Source organism: Triticum dicoccoides, chromosome 7A (assembly GCF_002162155.2).
Source record: "Triticum dicoccoides isolate Atlit2015 ecotype Zavitan chromosome 7A, WEW_v2.0, whole genome shotgun sequence".
Taxonomy (NCBI): domain Eukaryota; kingdom Viridiplantae; phylum Streptophyta; class Magnoliopsida; order Poales; family Poaceae; genus Triticum; species Triticum dicoccoides.
The window spans coordinates 509,055,344-509,074,995 of record NC_041392.1 but is presented as its reverse complement, the minus strand read 5'-3'; positions in this window follow the sequence as shown (position 1 = coordinate 509,074,995).

The window sequence follows — 19,652 nt, the reverse complement described above, 5'->3', positions numbered from 1 at the left end:
GCTCTCATAATAGATTCATAAGGTAATTTAATTTTCTTTCTAGGAAAGTGTTCCATGCCTTTCCTTAATGGAAATTGGAATCTAATATTTCCTTCCTTCATATCAATAATTGCACCAATCGTTCTAAGGAAAGGTCTACCAAGAATAATAGGACATGAAGGATTGCAATCTATGTCAAGAACAATAAAATCTACGGGCACATAGTTCCTATTTGAAATAGAAATAACATCATTAATTCTTCCCATAGGTTTTTTAATAGTGGAATCCGCAAGGTGCAAGTTTAGAGAGAAATAATCAAAATCACGGAAACCTAACAAATCACACAAAGTCTTTGGAATCATGGAAACACTAGCACCCAAATCACATAAAGCATAGCATTCATGATCTTTAATTTTAATTTTAATAGTTGGTTCCCACTCATCATAAAGTTTTCTAGGGATAGAAACTTCCAATTCAAGTTTCTCTTCATAAGATTTCATCAAGGCATCAACGATATGTTTAGTAAACGCTTTATTTTGACTATAAGTGTGAGGAGAATTTAGCACGGATTGCAACAAGGAAATACAATCAATCAAAGAGCAATTTTCATAGTTAAATTCCTTGAAATCCATAATAGTGGGTTTAGCAACATCTAGGGTTTTAATTTCTTCAATCCCACTTTTATCAATTTTAGCATCAAGATCAAAAAATTCTGAATTCTTGGAGCGCCTTCTAGGTAAAGGTGGATCATATTCAGTCCCATAATTATCAAGATTCATATTGCAAAACAAAGAATTAATAGGGGACACATCAATAACTTTTAGATCTTCATCTTTATTTTCATAGGAACTAGAAGAACACGCTCTTATAAAGGCATCTTTCTTAGCACGCATCCTAACGGTTCTTTCTTTGCACTCATCAATGGAAATTCTCATGGATTTGAGAGACTCATTGATATCATGCTTAGGTTGAATAGATCTAAGTTTCAAAGAATCAACATCAAGAGAAATTCTATCAACGTTCCTAGCCAACTCATCAATCTTAAGCAATTTTTCTTCAATCATAGCATTGAAACTCTTTTGCGAAGTAATAAATTCTTTAGTATTAGATTCAAAATCAGAGGGCGTCTTATTATAATTTCCATAAGAATTGTTGTAGGAATTACCATAATTATTAGAGGTATTACTAGGATAAGGCCTAGGATTAAAATTTCCTCTATATGCGTTGTTACCAAAATTGTTCCTACCAACAAAATTCACATCCATAGATTCATTATTATTCTCAATCAAAGTAGACAAGGGCATATCATTAGGATCAGAAGAAACACTCTTACTAGCAAATAATTTCATAAGTTCATCCATCTTTCCACTCAAAACATTAATTTCTTCTATCGCATGCACCTTTTCATTAGTAGATCTTTCAGTATTCTATTGAGAATAATTAACCATAATATTATCTAGGAGTTTAGTAGCTTCTCCTAAAGTGATTTCCATAAAAGTGCCTCCCGCGGCCGAATCTAAAAGATTTCTAGAAGCAAAATTCAATCCAGCATAAAAAATTTGTATAATCATCCACAAATTTAAACCATGAGTACGGCAATTATGTATCATTAGTTTCATTCTCTCCCAAGCTTGTGCAACATGTTCATGATCAAGTTGTTTAAAATTCATAATATCGTTTCTAAGAGAGATGATCTTAGCGGGAGGAAAATACTTAGAGATAAAAGCATCTTTGCACTTGTTCCATGAATCAATACTATTTTTAGGCAAATACGAAAACCAAGCTTTAGCATGATCTCTAAGCGAAAAAAGAAATAGCTTCAATTTAACAATATCATAATCCACATCTTTCTTCTTTTGCATATCACACAAATCAACGAAGCTATTTAGATGGGTAGCGGCATCTTCACAGGCTGGAAAACGGATCTTTCATGACAAGATTCATCAAAGCAGTATTAATTTCACAAGATTCAGCATTGGTAAGAGGAGCAATCAGAGTGCTAATAAAATCATTGTTGTTGGTATTGGTGAAGGCACACAATTTAGTGTTATCTTGAGCCATCGTGACAAGCAAGCAAACTAACACACAAGCAAACAAAAAGCAAGCGGGCAAAAAGAAGCAAATAAAGAAAGAGAAGGACGATACAGAGAGAGGGCGAATAAAACGGCAAGGATGAAGTGGGGGAGAGGAAAACGAGAGGCAAATGGCAAATAATGTAATGCGGGAGATAAGGGTATGTGATGGGTACTTGGTATATTGACTATTATGTAGACCTCCCCGGCAACGGTGCCAGAAATCCTTCTTGCTACCTCTTGAGCACTGCGTTGGTTTTCCCCGAATAGGAAGGGATGATGCAACAAAGTAGCGTAAGTATTTCCCTCAGTTTTTGAGAACCAAGGTATCAATCCAGTAGGAGGCTACGAGCCAGTCCCTCGTACCTGCACAAAACGAATAAATCCTCGCAACCAATGCGATAAGGGGTTGTCAATCCCTAGACGGCCACTTACGAGAGTGAGATCTGATAGATATGATAAGATAACATTTTTGGTATTTTTGTGATAAAGATGCAAAGTAAAATAAAAGCAAAGGAAATAACTAAGTAGTAGGAGATTAATATGATGAAGATAGACCTAGGGGGCATAGGTTTCACTAGTGGCTTCTCTCGAGAGCATAAGTATCTACGGTGGGTAAACAAATTACTGTTGAGAAATTGACATAATTGAGCATAGTTATGAGAATATCTAGGTATGATCATGTATATAGGCATCACGTCCGGGACAAGTAGACCGACTCCTGCCTGCATCTACTACTATTACTCCACTCATCGACCGCTATCCAGCATGCATCTAGAGTATTAAGTTAATGAAAACAGAGTAACGCCTTAAGCAAGATGACATGATGTAGAGGGATAAACTCATGCAATATGATGAAAACCCCATCTTGTTATCCTCGATGGCAACAATACAATACGTGCCTTGCTGCCCCTACTATCACTGGGAAAGGACACCGCAATATTGAACCCAAAGCTAAGCACTTCTCCCATTGCAAGAAAGATCAATCTAGTAGGCCAAACCAAACTGATAATTCGAAGAGACTTGCAAAGATAACCAATCATACATAAAAGAATTCAGAGAAGATTCAAATATTGTTCATAGATAGACTTGATCATAAACCCACAATTCATCGGTCTCAACAAACACACCGCAAAAAGAAGATTACATCGATAGTTCTCCACAAGAGAGGGGGAGAACATTGTATTGAGATCCAAAAAGAGAGAAGAAGCCATCTAGCTAATAACTATGGACCCGTAGGTCTAAGGTGAACTACTCACACTTCATCGGAGGGGCTATGGTGTTGATGTAGAAGCCCTCCGTGATTGATGCCCCCTCCGGCGGAGCTCCAGAATAGGCCCCAAGATGGGATCATGTGGATACAGAAAGTTGCGGCGGTGGAATTAGGGTTTTGGCTCCGTATCTGATCGTTTGGGGGTATGTAGGTATATATAGGAGGAAGGAGTACGTTGGTGCAGCAACAGGGAGCCCACGAGGGTGGAGGGCACGCCTGGGGGGTAGGCGCGCCCCCTACCTCGTGACCTCCTCTTTTGTGTCTTGACATAGGGTCCAAGTCTCCTGGGTCTTGTTCGTTGAGAAAATCACGTTCTCGAAGGTTTCATTCCGTTTGGACTCCATTTGATACAATTTTTCTTCGAAACCCTAAAACAGGCAAAAAACAGCAATTCTGGGCTGGGCCTCCGGTTAATAGGTTAGTCCCAAAAATAATATAAAAGTGGATAATAAAGCCCAATAATGTCCAAAACAGTAGATAATATAGCATGGAGCAATCAAAAATTATAGATACGTTGGAGACGTATCACGCTCCCATCTCCTCCTGAACGACATGGAGCCTGGCCTCCTGAGCCGCCAGGACTTGCGGCATGTTGCGCTGATAAGCCGACGCCACGCTCGGCAAGCCGAAGGGCATGCGAACGTAGCTGTGTGGTGGACCCTCACAGCGGCCCGCACGCGAAGGCCAGAAGCGCTCCTGAGATGCGGCCCTGTTGAGCCCTGGGATGTCGATGCAGGCGCAACCCGACATCCTCACCTGGATGGGGGGCTGCGCCTTGTGAGCGGCCGTGGCCGCGCATGGTCCTTGCTTCTTGCAGTTCCTCGGTGGTCTTGGTGACGAACTCCTGAGCGGTGGGCACTCCTTGCCATGTGCTCTCCTGAGGAAAGTGTGCCGTGAAGCACACTTCCAAGTGGTGCCCAAGCACCTCCCTCATGAGGTTGGCAAGGTCTGAGGCTCTCCAGAGAGAGCCCCGAGTCCTGCCTAAGGAGGGCGTCAGGCGCGCTTTCCTATGCGGTGGAGGGAGGCGCCCCTGGAGCGGGCGCTGATTCTGACGAGGCTCCTGACGCGACGCCATCTTCTTGGGGTCCTGCGCGTCGCAACAGCTTCTTCTTGGGGATGGTCTCTGGAGGGCCTTCACTTCTGCCGTCTGGGTTGTCGATTGCTGCGGCTTGGAAGGCGCGCTCAAGGGAGCACACCGCATCCCTTTCTTCACATGGGACCGTGATGATTCCCCCGCTTCCTGGCATCTTGAGAACGTTGTAGCCGTGGTGAGTGACTGCCATGAACTTGGCAAGGGCTGGATACCCGAGGATGGCATTGTACGGCAGGCGGATGTGCACGACGTCGAAGTCAATGAGCTCGGTGCGGTAGTTGTTGTGCTCCCCGAAGGTGACAGGCAGGCGGACTTGCCCTATCGGTGTGGTAGAACCGTCAGTCACTCCTTAGAAAGGCTTGGTTGGCTGGAGCTGCTCATAAGGCACTTGGAGGTTGTCGAACGTGTCGAGGGATAGGATGTTGAGCACTGCGCCACCGTTGATGAGAGTCTTAGTGACTTACACATTGCTAATGACTGGGGAACACAGCATAGGCAGGGTGCCAGCGGTGGCTGCACACTTAAGCTGGTTGGCCGAGTTGAAGGTGATGGCGCATTGGGACTACCTGAGTGGGCGCGTGACCTCGAGCTTGGGGAGTGCCACGTTCACCTCGCGTTCAAACTATTTGAAGATGTGCTGAGAGGCTGGGGCCTGAGCACCGCCCAAGATGTAAGCAATCGTGCGCGGCTCCTGGAAGCCACCAGCCCCCTCATCCTGGTGGTGGTCGTCGTTCCTTATTGGTGGCGGCAATGGGGGAAGACCGGCGTTGCCCTGGGGGCGATCCTCACGAGGCAGGTCCCTCCAGGCGCCCTCGCGAGGTTGGTCCCAGCGTCTAGCTCCGCGTCCTCCTCCATGGCCGTAGCCCCGGTCGTTGCGCTCGGGGCGCCGACTGAAGCGTCCTTCCCGAATGGCTCTGAGCTCTTGACAGTCGCTGGTGTTGTGGGTGTTGAGGTTGTGGAAGGCACAGAACGGACGGCCGTTCTTGGATGACTCGGGTTGATCCCTGCCTCGCTTGGTGTCGGGCTCCCCTGCGAGCACCATTGCCTCTTTGTGCTTCATGTCCTTGGCCTTGGCCTTCTTCTCCTCCACTCCTGCAGCTGGCACCTCAAGGAGAGAGAGGTGCCCCTCCTCAGCTCTTCCACACTTGGTCGCCAGGTTGAACAGCTCCTGAGACGTGCAAAGCTCCTCATGGATAGCCAGCTCTTCCTTCATCTTGACGTCACGGATGCCATCGGAGAACACGGAGATGATGGCCTCGTCCATGACCTTGGGGATCTTGAGGCGGGTGTTGTTGAAGCGCTGGATGTACTTCTAGAGGGTCTCTCCTTGTTGTTGCTTGATGCGGCGTAGATCGCCTGCGGCCGGTGGGCGGTCACGAGTGCCCTGGAAGTTGGCGATGAAGCGGTCGCGCATCTCTTCCCAGGAGGAGATCGAGCCGTCCTGCATGTTCAGGAGCCAGGAGCGGGCCCCATCCTTGAGAGCCATGGGAAACCAGTTCGCCATGACTTTTTCGTCGCCGTTGGCCGCTTCGATGCTCAACTCATAGAGCTGCAGGAACTCCGCGGGGCCGGCGGTGCCGTCGTATCGAGGAGGTAGATCTGGCTTGAACTTGCCGACAACGCTACGCATCTCAGGGGTGAAGGCGCGGTAGCCGGCCGTGGTTGCCAGGGCCCGCTTCGGAGGTGGAGCTAGGTCTTGACGAGGTCCGCACTACGCCACTGCAGGCGGCGCGCGATCTTGGCAAGGTGGCGCGGGGAGCGCCGGTGCTACTGGTCGTGGGATTTCTTGGCAGCTTCTTTCTTCATGTGCGGGCACCGGGCATGGTGGATCACGCCGCGGAGGCGCGCGCCTTGGCGCCAAGGCACCGTCTTGGGGTCGAGGCGGCGGTGGCATGCCATGAGCCCCGTCGCCCGCGGCTGGTTGAGGGGGAGGCAGAGAGTGGGATGGCGCCGGAGAGCCCCCCGCGGCACGGACGAGCTCGGTGACGCGGTCGAGCCACTCCTCATAGAGGTCGTCCACGGGGCGGTAACACAGGATCTCGTTCGCCGCGATGAGCGCGGCCCGTGCCTCCATGGGAGCGCGGTGCGCGTGAGACGAAGAACCAGCAGGGGTGAGTGATGGAGTAGCGGTGCGGCCGTCCTGCCGCACTGAAGGATGCTGCGAGGACGCCTGCTGCTCGTTCCCCACCGGGCCGGTGGCAGCGTTGGCGGCGGGGGACGGAGAACGACGAGGTGGCCCACCGACGGGAGCCGTTTGAGCGACACGGGCGGCGAGGGCAGCCCGACGCTCAGCTCGATCACGGCAAGCGTCCGACATGGAGACGACAGAGCGTCGGAGCGGCAGACTGACGGAAAGGAGGCTACCGCGCACCCCTACCTGGCGCACCAAATTTCGGACATGGGGTTCTGGCTACCCTTAAGGTTCGAACACTAGGGTGCGCGCGAAGTCTTCCCCTCCTACCGATCTACGCTCTAGCTCACTAAGATCTTGCGGACGAACTCGATGAACTCACAACACAGAAAGACACGGGGTTTATACTGGTTCGGGCCACCGATGTGGTGTAATACCCTACTCCAGTGTGGTGGTGATGGATTGCCTCTTGGGCTGATGATGAACAATACAAGGGGAAGAACAGCCTCATGAGGTTGTGGTGTTCTTGTGCGTATGAACTTGTGGGTGTAGATTCCCCCTAGCTAAGATGAGGTCGAGCCCCCTACTATGGTGGTGGCTAGCTCTACATATACATGCCCTGGTCCACTTCCCAAATATTGAGCGGGAAGGGAGCCAACAATGGCGGGCTAATTTGAACGGGGACAGCTAGTACAAGCTATCCTGACAAAAGGTAGTCTGCGCTTGTGAAAGGCTCTGGTGGTGACACCGTCTTGGGCTCCATGATGACCTCTGTCTTGCACTCCATGGTCTTCGTCTTCTTGCACCGAAATGGCAACCTTTGCCCGAGGCCTCGGTACTCTGCGGCTGCACTTGCCTCCCTTGCACCAAAGAGGAAACAAGGACGCTGCGCGTGCTGGCGCCCGCCTAGTGTCGATCTTCATGGCTCACGTCATGAGAGTCTCGTGAGGTTCGCCCCGCCTTGATATCTCCACTCCTCTTGAGCCTGCCTGGCTCGGCAACTCCAGAGGAGGCCTTGCATCCTCCGCCTCACGAGGCTTGGCCCCTCGCGGGGGTCTTGGGTGCCTTGTTGGTGAAGATGGGCCGTACGGCCTGCTGGCTCAGCCACGCCGTGGGCCGGGCAAGTCTGGGGACCACCGTTCCCAGAACGCCGACAGATGTAATAAGTGTGTGATTGCTACTCTGTTATAAATCCTTTGAGTACTGTGTGTGTCAGCATTACCGATCCAGGGATGACACTTATGCACAGAGACTTGACCATCTGTGGTCAGGTCGCTACAGCTTTTATGGTTGGATGCACAAAATCTTAATGCTAAAGAACGTCACTTTATATTGCCACTTGTGATATGGACATTTATTATGCAGTCCGTCACTTTTATTTCTTCCACAAAATAAGATCGTATAAAGCTTATTGAGGGAGTCCTGGATTAGGGGGTCTCCGGACAGCCGAACTATATCCTTTGGCCGGACTATTGGACTATGAAGACACAAGATTGAAGACTTCGTCCCGTGTCCGGATGGGACTCTCCTTGGCGTGGAAGGCAAGCTTGGCAATACGGATATGTAGATCTCCTCCCTTGTAACCGACTTTGTGTAACCCTAGTCCCCTCCGATGCCTATATAAACCGGAGGGTTTAGTCCATAGGACAACATACAATCATACCATAGGCTAGCTTTTAGGGTTTACCCTCTACGATCTTGTGGTAGATCAACTCGTGTAATACTCATATCATCAAGAACAATCAAGCAGGACTTAGGGTATTACCTCCATCAAGAGGGCCCGAACCTGGGTAAACATCGTGTCCCTTGCCTCCTGTTACCATCCGCCTTAGACGCACAGTTCGGGACCCCCTACCCGAGATCCGTCGGTTTTGACACCGACATTGGTGCTTTCATTGAGAGTTCCACTGTGCCGTCACCATAAGGCTCGATGGCCCCTTCGATCATCGGTAACGATGCGGTCCAGGGTGAGGTTTTCCTCCCCGGAGAGATCTTCGTATTCGGCGGCTTCGCACTGCGGGCCAATTCGCTTGGCCATCTGGAGCATATCGAGAGCTACGCCCCTGGCCATCAGGTCAGGTTCAAAAACTTAAACTACACTGCCGACATCCGCGGAGACTTGATCTTCGACGGATTCGAGCCCATGTCAGGTGCGCCGCACAATCACGACAAGTATGACGTAACTCTGCCATCAGACAGTGTTCGGGAGATCACATCTGCAACTACTCCGGCCTTCAATCCGAAGCAAATTGCGCCATCTAAGGACGGAGGGATAGACCCCGCCATGGAGGCCCCACTCTCAGTGGCGATGGAGCCGGATACTGACTTCACCCCTTACGAGAGTCGTGTCGCCGAACCATTGGATTCGTCTCCGGCCATGGACTCCGAACCGCCTGCATCCGTGCCTATCGAATCCGACTGGGCGCCGATCATGGAGTTCACCTCCGCGGATATCTTTCAACACTCGCCTTTCAGCGATGTGCTAAATTCATTAAGGTCTCTCTCCTTGTCAGGACAACCTTGGCCGAACTATGTCCAGCTAGAATGGGATGCAGACGACGAAGAAATTCGCTGCCCACCCACTACCCACTTAGTAGCCACTGTCGAGGATTTAACCGACATGCTCGACTTCGACTCTGAAGACATCGACGGTATGGACGACGATGCAGGAGACGAACAGGAACCAGTACCCACAGGGCGCTGGACAACCACTTCACCACATGACATATACATGGTGGATACACCCAAAGAAGGCAATGGCTAAGAGACAGTGGAGGATGGCCCCTCCAAGAAGCAACCCAAGCGCCGACGTCAGCGGCGCCGCTCTAAGTCCCGCCATAGCAAAAACAGCGATAACATTGCAAGAGAAAATAACACTCCAGTCGACTCCATAGGAAACGACGACCACATTACCCCGGCGGCAGAGCACGATGAAGCTGCAAACGGCCAACATAGTACGGATCCGACGTCCGAACACGGAGACACCGAGGATAAACCTCATCAAACCCCCTTTGGGGAGGAAAACAGTCCGGACGAAGATGCACACATCATCCCAAAAATGCACTTGGAGCAAGAGAACCTCCGCAGAAGGCTTATTGCCACAGCGAGGAGTCTGAAGAAGCAGAAGCAAAGGCTTAAGGCCGCACAAAATACGCTCAACAGCAGGTGGAACAAAGTGCTCGACAATGAAGAAAAGTATGGTGGAAGTTACAACACAAAGAGCTATCCAAAGCTCAAGCTATTACCTGAATTCGATGATGAGGCCTTAGAGCCCACACAGCCGAAAAATGAAACGGCCAACCGGCCGGATCAACCACCTTGTGACCACGATAGAGCGGCTAACAAGGTCGCACATAAGTCAACACACGATCTACGTGAGGACTTGCGCCAAAAATTCGGTACGACCAGATCCATCTATGGATCTAGGAAGCACGCTCCGGCACAAAATCAAAACTGAATACTACAACCGTCCGAACACCATGGTACATCCAAATACAGGGGTGCCGCACACCCCCTATGTTTCACCGATGAGGTGCTGGACCACGAATTCCCAGAAGGATTCAAACCAGTGAACATAGAGGCGTACGACGGGACCACAGACCCGGGGGTCTGGATTGAGGACTTTATCCTCCATATCCATATGGCTCGCGGATACGATCTGCATGCCATCAAGTACTTGACCCTCAAGCTTAAAGGACCAGCTCGGCACTGGCTGAAAAGCCTCCTCGAAAACTCAATTGGAAGTTGGGAGGAGCTCGAGGATGCTTTCCGGGCTAATTTTCAAGGGACCTATGTCCGACCTCCGGATGCAGACGATTTAAGTCATATAATTCAGCAGCCCGGAGAGTCAGCCCGAAAGCTTTGGAATAGGTTTCTCACTAAGAAGAACCAAATCGTCGACTGCCCGGACGCCAAGGCCTTAGCAGCTTTCAAGCACAGTGTCCTAGACGAATGGCTCGCCAGACACCTCGCCCAAGAAAAACCGAGAACAATGTCAGCCCTGACAAGCCTCATGACCCGCTTTTGCGCGGGCGAAGATAGCTGGTTAGCCCGCAGTAGCACCAGCGACCCAAGCACATCCGAAGTCAGGGATGGCAATGGAAAACCATGACGCAATAAAAACAAGCGTCGAAATAAAGAAGATAGCCCAGATAATACGGCGGTAAACGCTGGATTCAGGGGCTCTCGACCAGGTCAGCGGAAAAAGCCTTTCAAAGGCGGCAGAGATGGACCGTCTAGCCTAAACAGGATTCTCGACAAACTATGTCAGATTCATGGCACCCCCGATAAACCTACAAATCACACCCACAGAGAATGTTGGGTCTTCAAGCAGGCCGGTAAGCTAAACGCCGAACACAAGGGGGGAGACACCAAGCGAATACAAGGACGAACCTCGCCAGCAAAGCACTGGAGGACAGAGAAAATTCCCACCAGAGGTTAAAACAGTAAACATGATCCATGTGACGAAGAGGAGAAGCAAACATGCACTCTGAGATATACGCGCCATAGAGCCCGTCACCCCTAAGTTCAACCCCCGGTTGGCCTGCCCGATCACTTTTGATCACAAGGATCACGCGACAAGCATCCGGCATGAAGAATTGGCTGCCTTGGTGTTAGACCCAATAATAAACGGATACCATCTCATATGAGTCCTTATGGACGGCGGCAGTGGTCTAAATCTGATATATCAGGACACAGTCCGCAAAATGGGGATAGACCCGACAAAAATAAGCCATAGTAATACTACATTCAAGGGAGTAATACCAGGCCCAGAGGCCCGCTGTACGGGCTCTCTATTACTAGAGGTTGTATCTGGTTCTCCCGACAACTTCTGAAGCAAAAAGTTAACTTTTTACATCGCTCCATTCCGAAGTGGCTATCAAGCACTACTCGGAAGAGCGGCTTTCACTCGTTTTAATGCAGTACCGCATTACACTTCTCTCAAGCTTAAGATGCCCGGTCCACGTGGCACCATCACAGTTAGTGGAAATATTGAGCGTTCTCTACGCGCAGAAGAAAGTGCGGTGGCTTTAATAGCCGAACACTAGACGGCCTCACCAACCAGAATAAATGACAAGTCGTCAAGACCATGGACATGGTTAGACGAGTCCGGCGCATCACCACATATACATGAGATTGGTTTGATAGTTAAACCCCCATAGACTGTACAAGGGGCTTGCCGCGTGTAATCAATGCTAGTTCGGCTCAACTTGACTTATCTTGAATTTTAATGGTTTATTGATAATAACCAATTTTCTGGCATGGCAACTTTCACCTAAGTTCTTCTCTTTTACAGATGACAATCATGCTACACCCGTCCAGGACATGGCACAACGGAGACACAGGCGCAGACGTGCAGCAGGGACCCGCTAAAAGGTTTCTTTTTAGATTAAGACCCTGTGTAAACCTTTTTTACTGTCTCTTGTTGTTCACATCCTCCGGATACTCAATACAAAGGAGAAGGATGCTGACGTTATTGGCATGTGGCCACGTCAGGATATTGCACGTACCTGGACACTCGGGGTTTATTATTAAGGGCATTGTTCAGCTTGGAATATGTTATAAAGACCGAATACCTTAGGGAGTGTTCGGCGTCGCGAGTTTGGCCTTATATGCATCAGCTTCGAATCATGTCTTTGGTCAAATCTTGGGTTTGCCCGGCTCCCACATTTTGGTACCTTACGTTCCGCTATATCGGCTAAGCTAGCACTGGGAGAACTACTGCGATTGTGCTCTGGTTCATCTGGATGAGCACCTCAGTAGAGAAAGCCGAAAACTGACTGTCATGATAAAGCGCGAGACTGGTCAACCACTCGATGACTTAGCGGAATCTTCGGGATTCGTCCGCATTAACGAAGGGCCATTTCCCGGTCATGTACGTATGTGCCCCGTATTCGGACGAGCGCAGAAGTGCCAGGGGCTATATAGTAGTCCCACCGTCAAACTCCTATGGCTAAGTGAAAGTGTTAAAGCAATATAGTCCGATTGCCTCGTTTGCTGCGCTACCACCTCCTTCATGGACCAAGACGTTGGATCAAGTGTGAATACGCGTTTTTTGGCGAACACCCCCGCATTATATGCGTGGGGGCTGTAGCCGACGACTGCAAACTTTCAGGTTATATACATAAACGGCCGCACAGGAGGCATCATAATACTTTCAGGCAAAAGTATAAACACAGCCTTTATAATTCAATAAAACATTGTTTTTACAATGGGAATACATGTCACTAGAACATAATATTCTTCGAGCACTGAGCCTCTATCGAACGAGCGCCTTCAAGGACCTCTTAAAAGTAGTGCTCGGCAGCTACTCGCCAGGGCCGAACCCTGTGTTGCAATAGTGGTGGCCTCCATCTCTGCCCAGTATGTCTTGACACGGGCAAGTGCCATCCGCGCACCCTCTATGCATGCCGACCTCTTCATAGCATCGATGTGCGACACAACACCAAGGAATTGTTGCACTAAACTAAAATGATCCACAACAGACCTCATGGCAAGTCCGAACAACCTATGGAGCTCGGCCCACTCAGCCATTCGCTCATTCAACGGCAACGGACGCACTGGAGCATGGAACTGCGACCAGAACAGTTTTTCCACTTCACGATCTTTTTGATCCTTGAAGTACTCAGCCGCATAACCAGCACTTGCTGCCAAATCCACATATGCGTCTGCAGAACTCCATAGTTGATCAAGATGGGCATACTTCGGATGTCCGAACTTAGTCCACAACAAAAAGGGCTTCCCAGCCGCGATATCTCCAGCTTGACGCAGCTCCTCCTTTGTCGCTCTAATTTTGGAGCGGGCTTCCTTGGCTGCTACCATGGCCTTCTCCAGGTCCGTCGCCTTCGCTCGGTTTTCTTTTTCAAGAAGCTGGTAACGGCCAGCGGCATCTCTCAACTCCACGGCCATCTTGGCTATCATTTCCTTGCTTTGGCAATGCACGACCTATTTGGCCCTCAGCTCTTCGACCGCCTTTCACAAGTGCGGCACCCCGAACTTATAGCATTATATGCATCAGCTCTGAATCATGTCTTTGGTCAAATGTTGGGTTTGCCCGGCTCCTATGTTTTGGTACCTTATGTTCCGCTCTATCGGCTAAGGTAGCGCTAGGAGAACTACTGCGATTGTGCCCCGGTTCTGCTGGGTTCAGCACCTCAGTAGAGAAAGCTAAAACTGACTATCATGATAAGGCGAGAGACTGGTCGCTGTTCGGCGAGGTTTTCGAGTCCCTAAAGACTTACGCCGCTTAGAGCGAGGGGTCGGCCCTGTCCGGCTTAAAGGCGTGTATCGCGCCCCAAATTCGGCCTTCCGAATACCAGGGGCGGCCCCTCCTTGATCAGCTTCACGGCATCTAGCTTGACCCACTGCAATTTCACACGGGTGAAAGCCCGGCGTGCACCTTCAATGTAGACAGATCGCTTGACGACCTCCAACCGCGGGCAGGCATCCACAAGCCGCCTCACCAGGCCGCAGAAGCTGTTCGGGAGGGCATCGCCAGGCCACAGCCGGACTATAAAGCTCTTCATGGCCCGATCGGCCGCCTTATGTAGCTCGACCATCTGCTTCAGCTGGTTGCTCATTGGCACCTGGTGTTCGGCCTCAGCATACTGAGACTAGAACAGCTTCTCCGTTGAGATTCCATCCTCGGCCTAGTAAAATTGTGCGGCATCGGACATGCTGCGGGGCAAATCTGCGAATGCTCCTGGAGAGCTGCGGGACTATATCCTTTGGCCGGACTGTTGGACTGTGAAGATATAAGATTGAAGACTTCGTCCCGTGTCCGGATGGGACTCTCCTTGGTGTGGAAGGCAAGCTTGGCAATACGGATATGTAGATCTCCTCCCTTGTAACCGACTTTGTGTAACCCTAGCCCCCTCCGGCGCCTATATAAACCGGAGGGTTTAGTCCATAGGACAACATACAATCATACCATACGCTAGCTTTTAGGGTTTAGCCTCTATGATCTCGTGGTAGATCAACTCTTCTAATACTCATATCATCAAGAACAATCAAGCAGGACGTAGGGTATTACCTCCATCAAGAGGGCCCGAACCTGGGTAAACATCGTGTCCCCTGCCTCCTGTTACCATCCGCCTTAGACGCACAGTTCGGGACCCCCTACCCGAGATCCGCCGGTTTTGACACCGACATTGGTGCTTTCATTGAGAGTTCCACTGTTCCGTCACCATAAGGCTCGATGGCCCCTTCGATCATCGGTAACGATGCGGTCTAGGGTGAGGTTTTCCTCCCCGGACAGATCTTCATATTCGGCGGCTTTGCGCTGCGGGCCAACTCGCTTGGCCATCTGGACCAGATCGAGAGCTACGCCCCTGGCCATCAGGTCAGGTTCGGAAACTTAAACTACACTGCCGATATCCGCGGAGACTTGATCTTCGACAGATTCGAGCCCATGTCAGGTGCGTTGCATGATCATGACGAGCATGATTTAGCTTTGCCGTCGGATAGTGTTCGGGAGATCGCATCTCGGAGGAGGAAGAAGAAGCCGGTTTTGACACCGACACTTATTTTCTCCACTTTAATAAATCATACATATTTAGAGAGCAATTTTTATTTCTTGCAACGATGACGACTTACTTGAAGGATCTTACTCAATCCATAGGTAGATATGGTGGACTCTCATGGCAAAACTAGGTTTAAGGATATTTGGAAGCACAAGTAGTGTCTCTACTTGGTGCAAATAATTTGTCTAGCATGAGAGGGAAAGGCAAGCTCAACATGTTGGATGATCCATGACAATATAATTTATTTCAGATGTAAGAAAACATAACCCATTACGTTGTCTTCCTTGTCCAACGTCAACTCTTTAGCATGTCATATTTTAATGAGTGCTCACAATCATAAAAGATGTCCAAGATAGTATATTTATATGTGAAAACCTCTCTTTCATTATTACTTCCTATTAATTGCAACGATGACCAAAACTATGTTTGTCAACTCTCAACAACTTTTATTCATCATACTCTTTATATGTGAAGTCATTACTCCCCATAAGATCCATATGATCTCTTTATTTCTTTTTATTTCTTCTCTTTTATTTTATTCCCTCAAGATCATAGTAAGATACTCAAGCCCTTGACTCAACACTAATCTTTATTATATATAGCTCACGGACTTGATTACATAGAAGGATCATAAAGCAAAACTCAAAACTAGATCATACTAAAACTTTATTCTACTAGATCAAGATATTACCAAAAGGATCGAACTAAGAAAAATGGTAAAGATAAAAGTGATGGAGATATGATACCGGGGCACTCCCCCAAGCTTGGCATTTGCCAAGGGGAGTACCCATACCATGTGTTTATGTCTCCTTCCTCGGAGGTGGCGATGATGGAGTTGTTGATGGCGTGTGCTTCTTCCTTAATTTGCACTTGAGGATAGAATTTTGCTCCTTTAGGTCCTCGATCTCCCGCTCAAGGCTTAATACCTTTTTGCATAGTTCTTGTTTGTTCTCCTGCAAGAGAGAAGAGGGATAAACTCGATCTTAGGTTTCTTTGCTCTATTGGGGAGGCTTGACTTTTTAAACTCCACATGCATGTCCCCGGGTTGAGGTAATGGGACTCCATCTTCATCTGAGCTCGTCTCCTCCTTTTCCCTAGGCGCATAGTCTTCTTCTTCCTCCGCGATCCAACCACAATGCTCCAAGTCCCCGTAGACCTTATGATCTGCAAGTTAATCAGCCACATAGCTTTCTCCCTCTGAATCTTGGCATGACATATTGCTCTAATCTGCAGCAGAAACAGCTCGAAACGAAGACAGGATATTTGCGTGATACGGTGGTCAAAGCCTTTGGGAGATTATATAGTGAATTTTTACCGACCAAAAGAAGTACCGTGCAAGAAAACGGAGTCCGGAGAGCATACGAGGTGCCCACGAGGCAGGGGGCGCGCCCTCCACCCTCGTGGAAGCCTCGTGTCCTTTCCGGACTACTTCTTATTTTCCTATTTTCTTAAATATTCCAAAATGGAGAAAAATTGCCATTAGAACTGTTTTGGAGTCGGTTTACTTACCGTACCACGTACCTATTCCTTTTCGGAGTCTGAAATGTTCTAGAAAGTGTCCCTTATGTATTCCTCTGGGTTACGGTTTCAATAACATTAGTTTCAACATTAATGGGATTACGTGAGATATAATGCTTGATTCTTTGACCGTTCACCACCCTCGGATTTGTGCCTTTGAAGTTGTTGGTTTTTATGGCACCGGACGATAGACCTCCTCGATGACGTAAGGACCTTCCTATTTAGAGGAGTTTGCCTACAAAAAATCTTAAACGAAGTTGTATAACAATACATAATCACCTACATTAAACTCATGTTTTTTTATCCTTTTATCATGCCATCTTTTAACTTTTTCTTTAAAAAATTTGGCATTGTCATAGGCATGGGTTCTCCATTCATCAAGTGAGCTAATGTCAAATAACCTCTTCTCACCGGCAAGTTTGAAATCATAATTGAGCTCTTTAATGGCACAATATGCCTTGTGTTCTAGTTCAATAGGTAAGTGACATGCTTTACCATAAACCATCTTATATGGAGACATACCCATAGGATTTTTATATGCAGTTCTATAAGCCCATAATGCATCATCAAGTTTCTTGGACCAATTCTTCCTAGATCTATTAATAGTCTTTTGCAAAATTAATTTAAGCTCTCTATTGCTCAGTTCTACTTGACCACTAGACTGTGGGTGATAAGGAGATGCAATTCTATGATTAACATCATACTTAGCAAGCATTTTATGAAAGGCACCATGAATAAAATGTGAACCGCCATCAGTCATTAAGTATCTAGGGACTCCAAACCTCAGAAAAATAACTTCTTTAAGCATCTTAATAGAGGTGTTATGATCAGCACTACTAGTTGGGATAGCTTCTACCCACTTAGTAACGTAATCAACAACAACTAAAATATGAGTATAGCCATTAGAGGAAGGAAACGGTCCCATATAATCAAAGCCCCAAACATCAAATGGTTCAATAACAAGTGAATAATTCATAGGAATTTCTTGACGCTACTAATATTAACAATTCTTTGACACTCATCATAGGACAAGACAAACTTACAGGCATCCTTGAAGAGAGTAGGCCAATAAAACTGGATTGCAATACCTTATGTGCAGTTCTGTCTCCAGCATGGTGTCCTCCATAAGCCTCAGAGTGTCACTTGCGTAGGATCTGTTCCTGTTCATGCTCAGGTACACAACGTCTAATAACACCATCTACTCCTTCTTTATAAAGATGTGGGTCATCCCAAAAGTAATGTCTTAAATCATATAAGAACTTTTCTTTTGCTGGTATGTGAAACTAGGTGGTATAAACTTAGCAACAATATAATTAGCAGAATCAGCATACCATGGAGCAGTACGACAAGTATTTATGACAGGTTCATCGGGAAAGCTATCATCAATAGGTAGTGGGTCATCAAGAACATTCTCTAACCTAGACAAGTTGTCTGCAATGGGGTTCTCAGCTCCCTTTCTATCAATAATATGCAAATCAAATTCTTGTAGCAAGAGAAACCATTTAATAAGTCTAGGTTTAGCATCTTTCTTTTCCATAAGATATTTAATAGCAGCGTGATCAGTGTGAATAGTTACTTTAGAATCAACAATGTAATGTCTGAACTTATCACAAGCAAATACAACTGCTAAAAATTCTTTTTCAGTAGTAGCATAGTTTCTCTGGGCACTGTCTAGAGTTTTACTAGCATATTGAATAACATTTTTATTATCAACTCTTTGTCCTAGAACAGCCCCGACAGCATAATCACTAGCATCACACATAATTCCAAATGGTAAATTCCAATCAGGAGGCTGAACAATAGGTGCAGAAATCAAAGCTTTCTTAAGTATTTCAAATGCTTCTACACAGTCATCATCAAAGACAAAAGGAACATCTTTTCGTAAGAGATTAGTCAGAGGCCGAGAAATTTTAGAGAAGTCCTTAATGAACCTCCTATAAAAACGGCATGACCAAGAAAACTTCTTGTACCTTTAATGTCCTTAGGACATGGCATCTTTTCAATAGCATCAACTTTAGCTTTATCAACTTCAATACCTCTTTCAGAAATTTTATGCCCCAAGACAATACCTTCATTAAGCATAAAGTGGCACTTCTCCCAATTCAAGACGAGATTAGTTTCTTCACATCTCTGCAAAACTCGATCAAGGTTGCTTAAGCAATCATCAAAAGAAGTTCCATATACGGAGAAATCATCCATGAAAACCTCAACGATCTTTTCACAAATGTCAGAGAATATAGCAATCATACATCTTTGAAAGGTAGCATGTGCATTGCATAAACCAAAAGGCATACGTCTATAAGCAAAGGTACCAAAAGGGCAAGTAAAAGTTGTCTGTTCTTGATCATCTTTTGACACAGGTATTTGAGAGAAACCAGAATAACCATCTAGAAAGCAAAAATGTGTGTGTTTCGATAGTCTTTCTAGCATTTGATCAATAAAAGGTAAAGGGTAATGATCCTTTTAGTAGCTTTATTTAGTTTGCAGAAATCAATTACCATTCTGTCGTGGAATAGTCAAGGCAGATGTCCTAGTGAAAGGACTTAGTCGTGGAGCCATCGCAACTAGGAAGCTTAAAGGGGTTAATCGGGACAAAGGACACGAGAGGTTTTTAAACTAGTTTGGCCCCTTGCGGTGAAGGTAAAGCCTAGTCCAGTTGATGTGGTATTGCTAGTTTTGATGACCAAGGAGCGAAATACGCTAACTTGGCTTCTCGATCTGTTGTTTCTTACCCTAAGCCACCGCCGGGTCATCCCCTTATATACACGGGTGGACGCCTAGCGGCCTATACAGTCCCAGCCGGCTCATACAACGTGTCCGGCTCGGTGACTTCCTTTACATGCCTTTCTTTACAAGTCTTACTTATACATGGCGGTTTAAAATTATGGGCCTTAAGTCGCCTCTGGGCTTGGGCCTACTACAAGTCTTATACTAAACCAACGCCTTGTATATTCACTGAGCTTCTTTTAGCAACCCGCCATTAAGATTGACCCGGCCCCTTCTGGGCGGGTCATACCTGGTAGTTATATCCCCAACATTAGGCCCCAGGTTGATTTAAACTTTG